We start from the raw sequence: 9,724 nt of genomic DNA, 5'->3' as shown, positions 1-9,724 counted from the left end.
GACTCCAGCGTTTCCATTTGTTTGGCCTCACTGTGTGTCAGGCCCAGGAACTTGCGTCCCATAACATCTTCTTTTTCTCTTTGTGGTCACACTCTGGTGTGGGTCTGTTTGCAATTACTGCACTAGGCATGAGAGTACTCAATGGGCCCTTTCAATTTAGCAACTCATTTCCTTCGGTTCAGAGAAAATTTCCTGAGTAACTTCTTTGATAGTTTCCCTTAATCCGTCTCTTACTGGAACTCTTATTGTCTGAAAGTTACAGCTCCAGGACTGGGTCTCTTACATTCTAAATTTTCATCTTTACCAACTTTATTTATGTTGTAATCCTCCTATTGTGTTTTGGCTTGTTTATTTTGATTTATTTTATTTCTGTAATTTTTTAAATTTCCAAGAGCTATTGTTTCCCCTTGACCATCCATGTTGTCATTTAAAGAAAAACTCTTTTTTGGTTTTCTGGTTAAAATATCTCTTCTTACATCTCTCTGCATTTTTCCTTTTTTCTTTTCTTCTCCCTGTAAAGACTCTCTTTCTGTACATTGCTGTTTTCTACTTTTTATTTTGGCCCATGTTTTTCATATGATGTACTCTCTTTAGATGTACTATGATTCTTGATGGTCTGCTTGTAAGTGGGCAACTCTTATAGAGCTCATAGGACATACTACAAAGCTCTAAAGTAAAAGTCTGGTATTGGCATATGAAGAGGCAAACAAATATAACAGACTGATGAGTCCAGAAGTAGGTCCAAGAACAAATGGAAATGTAGTATGTGAGAAACATTAGATCTTGATTAATGGGGAGACAGCATTGAAACAACTAAATAGCTATTTGGGAAAAGATAAAGTTGAATTCATTCCTCATACCATATACTCCAAAAGCATGAAAGATAAATGAGATGAATAAACTTCAAATGCATGAGAGATACATATAAGTACATACAAGTACTAAAGAGAAAATATAAGTGATTCACTTTATAACTTGAGAGTAGTGACACACTAATTATGACTTTAAATCCAAAAGCAGTGAATGAAAAGATTAATTTGTCTATACAAAAATAAAAATATTTTGCAGGACAAAAGATCAAATTTCTACCAATAAGCAACATCCAAAGACGTTGATAAACTAAAAGAAAAATATTTTGCAGGACAGAAGATCAAATTTCTACCAATGCTATGCTATGCTATGCTAAGTCGATTCAGTCATGTCTGACTCTCTGCGACCCCATAGACGGCAGCCCACCAGGCTCCGCCCTCCCTGGGATTCTCCAGGCAAGAACACTGGAGTGGGTTGCCATTTCCTTCTCCAGTGCATGAAAGAGAAGAGTGAAAGTGAAGTCGCTCAGTCGTGTTCAACTCTTAGCGACCCCATGGACTGCAGCCTACCAGGCTCCTCTGTCCATGGATTTTCCAGGCAAGAGTACTGGAGTGGGGTAGGAATGTCAAAAGACATGATAAACTAAAAGAAACTATTTATGTGTATTATAGCTTAAAGCAAATTAATGCATAAGAGAAAAGGAATAAAACAATCTTTTAAGAGAAAAATCCTGCAATTAAAAATTTGAATTATAAATATCTATATGAAGTCATCAATTTTTTCCTATATCACATACCTTTCATTAACTGCAAGAGTCTACAAGCAAAGACAACCCAATGGCAATGAGCACACTATGCTAAGCACTGGAACCTGGTTCATAAATACCATTTTTCACTAAAACAAACCAAGTCCCTTGCAGAAATGGCTGATCCAGATCTGGGGCAAACTAAGGACCAGGTGAGCGGGAAATTTCGTCGCGTCAGAAATCAAGGAAGCATTCAAAGTGTCAGCCTGACTGGCTAAAGAATGCTCAGATAGCTGGTAAACATTGTTTCTGGGTGTGTCTGTAGGGCTGTCTCTGAAAGAGACTAGCATTTGACCTGGTGGAGTAAATAAAAAAGATTTCCCTCCCCAATGTGGGTAGGCATCATCCAGTCTTTAAAAAAAAAATACTTAAGCATTTATTTGACTGCACTGAGTCTTAGTTGTAGCACTCAGGAGCTTTGATCTTAGTTGCAGCATGTGGGATCTAATTCCCTGACCGGGAATCAGACCAGGTCTCCCGCATTAGGAGCGCAGAGTCACCGGACCACCAGAGAAGACTCCATCATCCAATCATTGAAGGGTATGAATAAAACAAAAAAGCAGAGGAAGGGCAAATTCCATCTCTCTGCTTGAGCTGGAACTTTAACTTTCTCCAGCTCTTGTACACTGGAGCTCCTGGCCTTTGGACTCTGGACTGGGGATTAATCAGCACCTCCGCCCTATCTCCTTTTCTTGGGATTTTGAGTTCATCCCAGGGCTTATACCCTTGGCTCCCTTGGTTCTTGGACCTTTGAGCTTAGACCAGCTTTCCTGTATCTCCAGCTTACAGATAGCAGATTGTGGGATTTCTCAGCATCCCTGATAATAAATCTCTTTAGATGTTGGTCCTGTTTCTCTAAAGAACCCTGACTTATAAATGGGATGTGTTAAAAGAACACAGGAGTAGCTTGAAAGGGCTCACACTAGCCATTTCTAAGAAGAGATTGAGCATCAAATGTGGCTTTACTGTATTGTAATGACTGTGAATTGCCACAAAAATTGAAAAAGAAAATAATTCCCTGAGTCCAAAGTGACAACCAAAAGATAAAGATAAAATTTAATTTACCACCACTGAGGAGAATATTTAAACATTTCCTTTGGGCTTCCCTTGTGGCTCAGCTGGTAAAGAATCCGCCTGCAGTGTGGGAGGCCTGGGTTCAGTCCCTGGATTGGGAAGATCCCCTGGAGAAGGGAAAAGCTACCCACTCCAGTATTCTGGCCTGGAGAAGTCCATGGACTGTATAGTCCATGGGCTCAAAAAGAGTCGGACACGACTGAGTGACTTTCACTTTCTTCTATAAATTGACCAAAGGAAATAGTTAAGCATTTGCCCTGATGTTCAGGAAGAACTGTAGTTCACCCCCATTGATAAGGGAGAGCTTTTCTTTATAGAATGTCAGCTAACACATGTAGGATAAATGGTAGAAAGTCACCATTTTGCAGCTCCTCCAATGAAATAATCATTTCAAAGAAAGATCTTGAATGTATGCTAATTCATCAGGTTGCCAAGGAACAACAGAGTGCCAAGGGATCATATGTTAATTACAAAGGAAAACAGCATGTCTTCACAACTAAGAGCCCTCCTAGTCACCATCTTGACGAGTGATGAAACAGGATCACTAACAGGGGACACCTGGACACTGCGTTTCTCTGGATGAGATCTAACGTGAAGTTCCTGCCTTCTCTTTAGCACATTCTTGTCAGAAATACTTTAAACACAGCCTGAACATAACCAAGTCTTTAGTTGGATTCCAATTGATGGGAAATACAGAAGATAGAGAAACAAGGGTAATGACACTACAAAGAAACCATCAGGCAGTTTAAGAATATGGGACATTCTACAAGACAACTGGCTTGGTCTTTTCAAATAGTCAATGTCATTTTTTAAAATGTGGGAATAATTTAGTGAAGACTAAAGAGTAGTGACAACCAGGAGCAATGCATGGAGCTTGACTGAATCTTCTTTTTTAATTTAATTTTTATTTTACATTAGAGTATAGTTGATTTACAATATTGTGTTGGTTGCAGATATATGGCAAACTGACTCAGTTATATATATACATTTATTCATGCTTTTTCAGATTTTTTCCTCATGTACATTATTACAGAATATTGAGTTGAGTTCCCTGTTGACAGTAGGTCCTTGTTGATATCTATTTTACATATAGTAGGTATGTGTATGTTAATCCCCAAACCCTAATTTATCCCTCCCCGCCCCCTTAATTGGATCTTGACTGAGAAAATAATAAAGCAATAATAAAAAGCTTATTAAATGAAAAATGGGAAAATCTGAGCATAGACTATATATCCAATGATATTATGGAATTATTAATTTTCCTAGATATGATAAGAGTATCGTGGCTTTGTAGAAGAGTGTCTTAATTTTTATAATATGCAAGCTGAAGTTGTTTAGAGGAAAAGCACATGCTACCTGCAACTTCCAAAGGGTTAAGCATACATATAAAATATATATAGAGAGAGGAAGTCAACATGGCAAAATGTTAACAATTACTGGGCCTAGATGGAGAGTATTAAGTTGATCATTGTACTGTTCTTTCAATTTTTCTATATGTTAGAAAAATTTCATGGTAAATTAGAAGAAAATAATGAAGCTGAGTCCATGGGTCACTTTATAGTGTTTCATCTTGACCACAAAACACCTCCAAAGTGTGTCTTTAGGCCTATTAATATTTTCTTGGCTTAGTCTAATTATACAGGGAGAATGTTCCAGTCTCCTTTCTGTTTAGCTTTAGCCAAACAGGCCAACATTTTGGCCAAAAGGAAGGCTAGTCTGTGGAGAGAGGAGTTTTATAACTCAATATATAAAGTTTTACTTAAATCCTCTGTTTTTAGGTATGGAAATCCTGGCCACAAGAATATCTCGTTTTCCCCAGGCCAGAGACCTGCTCTTTCACCCTTTCCAAAGAATAAACCTCTGGCTTCCTGCTGCTTTGGGGGAAGGACAGTAACCCAGCTGAAAAGAATCTGTGGCTGCTAATGACTGAGCTTTCAGGAGTTTAGTGATACAGATCTGGGGGTTTCCTGAACTTTCTCCACTGCTGCTTCAAAATCCATCTTCTCAGGTGTGTTCAGTTATTATCATCTGACTATCTACAGGTCTTCCAGCTTCCAAAATTCCTTTTTTGTCTCTTATTCTCTTTGTGGGTTTATGCATTTTTTTTTTTAAGTGCACTTCTGTGACATTTTATTGGGATTTGAGAAAAGAGCAGAGACTAATGGATGTAATCAATCCATCAGCCTTTACTGGAAGTCAATCTGATGTTCTTTAGCCTCTTTTTCCCATATGCTAGTTTGAAAGTTATCTCTTCTTTGTATTTTTTAATGGGTTGTCCTTGAAATTTTAATCTTTCTGTTTGACTTAACAAAGTCTAAAGATAATCAATATTCTTATCTTTTTTCTGAATAATGCAAAGACTGCAGAAAGCTTTCACTTTGACCTCTCCTTTCCCGCTTTCCACGCTACTTTGGTCTAATATTTTCTTTGTTGTTTCCAACACCTCCTCTTAAGCAGTCCCTTCATCGATAATATTTATTGAGGCTCCCTGCCATGTGGCAAGAGGTGTTCTGAGCACTGGAAATCCAACAGTGAATAAGAGAGACAAAACTACTCATAAAAATGTTGTTTAAAAAATTTTATACATTTACTTACTTATTTGACTGCCCCAGGTCTTAGTTGCAGCGTGTGATCTAGTTCCCTGACCAGGAATCGAACCTGGGCCTCCTGCATTGAGAACAGAGTGTTAGCCGCTGAACCACCAGGGAAGTCCTGTAAAAATGTTTTATGTTAGGTTGAACTATATGAAATTTCTAATATTTTGCCAATTTTTAGTTATAAAAGACTCATCTCAAGTTGGTTAAATATATGTATATTTAAATATATACATATGCATATTTATATAAATACATGTAAAATCACTAATGCTTTTTTAATTTACCTAAACAGTTATTAATTTCATTGTTTATTGCTTCCATGTTACCTGTATCCCATTTCTCTCTGGGTCTGTTTCCATTTCAGATCCTGAGTAGTTCTTTCTAAAAACATTTTTATTTATTTATGGCTAGTCTGGGTCTTCACTGCTGCGTGGGCTTTTCTGTAGTTGCGGTGCACTGGTTTCTCATTGCCGTGGCTTCTCTTTTTGTGGAGCACAGACTTTAGGGCAAGTGGGCTTCAGGAGTTGCAGCGCGTGGGCTCAGTAGTTGTAGCTCTTGGGCTCCAGAGCACCGGCTCAGTAGTTGTGGCGTATGGGCTTAGCTGCTCTGCAGCATGTGGGATCTTGCCAGATCAGGGATCAAACTCGTCTCCTGAATTGGCAGGCAGATTCTTTATACTGAGCCACCAGGAAAGTCCCTGAGTAGTTCTTTGAATGAAGATCTGTAAGTGATAAAAGTCCTCCTCTGAAATTAACCTGTTACCCTTGAATAACGGTTTACTTGAGTATGATTCTTAGTTAGCCATTCATTTACCTCAGTCCTTTGAAAATATATTGCTGATAAGCCAGCTGAGAATTTAATAATTTTCATTTGTAGATAATTAGTCTTTTCTCTTTGGCTGGTTCTAAGATACTTTGTCTTTGATATTCTGCAGATTCATTATACTGTGTCTTGATTTGTATTTGTTTTCATTTAATTTTAATCCTACTCAAGACTCAGGATGCTTCTTATATATGATGATTCAGGTCACAACTTTCTTCAATTTTCAAAAGTTCTCAGTCATCATCTTTTGAATATTGCCTGTTCTGAAGTGTTTCTGTTATCTCTGCAGAAATCCTAGTAGGAATATATTGGGTCTTCAAACTCTGTTCTTCATGCCTCTTAATATTTATTTATTTTTATTTTATTTATTTTTGGCTGCTCTGGGTCTTGGTTGCTGCACTCAGCCTTGCTCTAAGTGCAGAGAGGAGGGACTACTCTCTCGTGGTGGTGTGTGAACTTCTCACTGTAGTGGCTTCTCTTGCTATGATGCATGGGCTCCAGGGTATGCAGGCTTCAGTCGTTGCGATTCATGGGCTCCAAGAGCACAGGCTCAGTAGTTGTGGCATACGGGCTTAGTTGCCCCACGGCATGTGGGATCTCTCTGGACCAGGGATCGAACCCATATCCCCTGCATTGCAGAGTGGATTCTTATCCATTGTACCACCAAGGAAGTCCAAGAACAAGGTACATTTTCATCTTTATAAATACACTTAAAATTTTTTTTTTTTTTGCTCTACATCCAGGTTATGTTGTGAATTATTGGACTGGAGGAAAAAAAAAATAGATGGCTAACTCTCTTCCAAAAGTGCAGCTGTCTGTGAAACCCAGCTAGCCCTGGTGGCTCAGACAGTAAAGAATCTGCCTGCAAATGGGAGGCCTGGGTTCAGTCCCTGGGTTGGGAGGATCCCCTGAAGAAGGGAATGGCAACCCACTCTGGTATCTTGCCTGGAGAATTCCATGGACAGAGGAGCCTGGCAGGGTGCAGTTCATGGGATCACAAAGAGTCGGACACAACGGAGTGACTAAGCACACACACGCTATGCAACAGGAAAACAGTGAAGACAAGGAAACTTAAACAAGTTTTGTGGAAATAATCTGGTTTAAGACACTTCATAGTGTTATCTGACTCTCCTTGTTGTATTATCAAAATATCTGCTTGTCCCACTATTTGATGATGTTAAATTTGATCACTTGTTTAAGATAACCCACCAGATTTCTCCCCACTACAAAAGTAAAGTTTAGTGATTGAGACATAATCTGTGGGGAAGGCATGTGTGCATTCCTTTCCTCAATAATGTTTCATTTAATGGTTTTAGCATTTATTGATGAACCTTGCCTGAATCAAATATTCCCTGAGGGTTGCAAAATAGCAATTTAGAAAAATTACAGTATTCCATTCACATATATTAGCTGTTTTCTTCTATAAGTAAGAGCTTTTAGGGTATTGGGTTTTGAATCCAAAGACCTGAACAAAAAATGTTTAACCTGAATCTAATGATGAGGAAATTAGTTAAATTCATATCATCTTCTCTGGACTCTTCAAAAGAAGTCCGTGTCTGGGCTGGTGAATACTGTTCTTAATGTAAAGAGATGACGGAGACATAACAACCTGAGGAAGTGTGTCGGATCCTGAATTTAAAAAAAAGACAGAGAGAGAGAAAACAGCTCTAAAAGCCATTTGGAGAGAACTGGGAAAACTTGAATATGTGGTGTACATGAGATGACATTGAAGAATTATGTTAACCTTCATAGTGTGATAGTGGTATTCTGTTTATGTCTGGTGTCCTTGTTCTTAGGAGATATATGTTGAAGTATTTAGCGTGAAATGTCACTCTGTATACAATTATTTAAAATGGTTCCTAGGGACTTCCCTGGTGGTCCACTGGTTAAGATTTTACATTTCAATGCAAGGGATGTTGGTTCAATCCCTGGTCAGGGAACTAAAATCCCACATGCCTTGCAGGCAAAAAAATCAAAATATAAAACAGAAGCAATATTGTATCAAATTCAATAAAGACTTTAAAAGTGGTTTATATATTTTAAAAAACTTAAAAAATATTGCAATGGGAGGCAGCGGGAGCTTTTCTGCCATGGCCACTAGGCCGATCTCCGTCTAAGTGGAACCAGGATGCCACAAGGGGGGCCTTGATGAGAAGGTTAGTAAACCACTGCTGTGGGAACTCTCTCTCCAGGCAAGGCCAGTAGTCAACATCCACATGCCAAAGGATAGAGTCACTGGTCAGCACCAAGGCTATGGCTTTGTGGAATTCTTAGGTGAGGAAGATGCTGACTCAGCCATAAACATCATGAACATGATCAGACTCTATGGGAAGCCAATACAGGTGAAGAAGGCATCGGTTCACAGCAAAAACTTGGATGTGGGGGCCAACATTTTCAATGGGAACCTGGACCCAGAGATCCATGACAAGTTGCTTTATGATACTTTAAGTGCCTATGGGTTCATCTTGCAAACTCCCAAGGTTATGTGGGACCCTGACACAGGCAACTCCTAAGGTCATGCCTTTATTAGTTCAGTTTCATTCGATGCTTTGGATCCAGCGACTGAGCCATGAATGGGCAGTACTTCTATAACCTCCCCATCCCTGTGGGAGGACACAGAAGGACTCCAAGGGCGAGTGCCATGGCTCAGCAGCTGAACGACTTGTGGCAGCACAGAACCACTCTCTCAGGCTGACCACCCTCATCAGCTGTTTGCCGATGCACCCCCTCCACCCTCTGCGTCCAATCCTGTGGTATCATCTTTGGGGTCTGGGCTTCCTCCTCCATGCATGCCTCCTTCTGGCTCTGTCCCACCCCCAGTACTGCCTCCTGGGGCCCTTCCATTTAGGATATCCCCAGTCATGTCCCCCCACCTATGCCTCCTGGGGCTTGAGGACATGGCCCCCCATCAGCGGGAACCCCAGGGGCTGGACATCCTGGACACGGACACTCACATCCTCACCCATTCCCACTGGGTGGGATGCTCCATCTAGAGATGTCTCAGATGCAGCTGGTCCACCATAGCCCTCATGGCTTGGGACAGCCCCATGCTGGGCCCCCTGGCTCTGGAGGGCAGCCATCACCCCAACCACCACCTGGGATGCCTCACCCTGGACATCTTCTCATGAGCATGCCCCACCCCCACCAAGGGCCTCTGTTTGGCTCTACTGTGGGTCTCCCAGTCCTATGCCTCTGCATGGTATGCATGGACCTCCTCTACTGATGCCCCCTAATGGATGGATACACTGGCCCTCCATGACCTCCACCCTGTGGCTACCAGTGGGGGCCGTTCCTCCACCCAGACCCACTTCCTGGCCTCCAGTTCCCTGTCGAGGCCCACTTCGAGGCCTTCTCCCTCAGTGATTTCTCATTGTCTTTCCTCCTATTATAGCCTCCCAATGTCTGTTTACTTCCTTGGACCAATCAGAGTTGCTATAGCACTGAGGGGCTAAGGCACTAATCCCTTGCAGGCCTTTCTTTTATCAGTGTAATTTTTTTCACAAGAGGTTTTATTTATTTTTTTCTATGTTGGCCCTATGTGTTTTGCAAATACACAGAGAAAATAAAAGAAAATAAAATGGTTTCACACACATATGTGTACACCTAACATGTACAC

The 9,724-nt window shown here is 40.5% G+C and overlaps 1 pseudogene; it reads left to right on the top strand.

The window, feature by feature from the left end:
- Positions 1-1,731: 1,731 nt before the first annotated feature.
- On the top strand, positions 1,732-9,471 carry LOC129628727 (splicing factor 3B subunit 4-like; annotated as a pseudogene).
- The last annotated feature ends 253 nt before the right edge of the window (positions 9,472-9,724 follow it).

Source organism: Bubalus kerabau, chromosome 15 (genome assembly GCF_029407905.1).
Source record: "Bubalus kerabau isolate K-KA32 ecotype Philippines breed swamp buffalo chromosome 15, PCC_UOA_SB_1v2, whole genome shotgun sequence".
Lineage (NCBI taxonomy): Eukaryota > Metazoa > Chordata > Mammalia > Artiodactyla > Bovidae > Bubalus > Bubalus kerabau.
The sequence above is the reverse complement of the archived record's forward strand: the minus strand, read 5'-3'. Positions and strand labels throughout refer to the sequence as shown.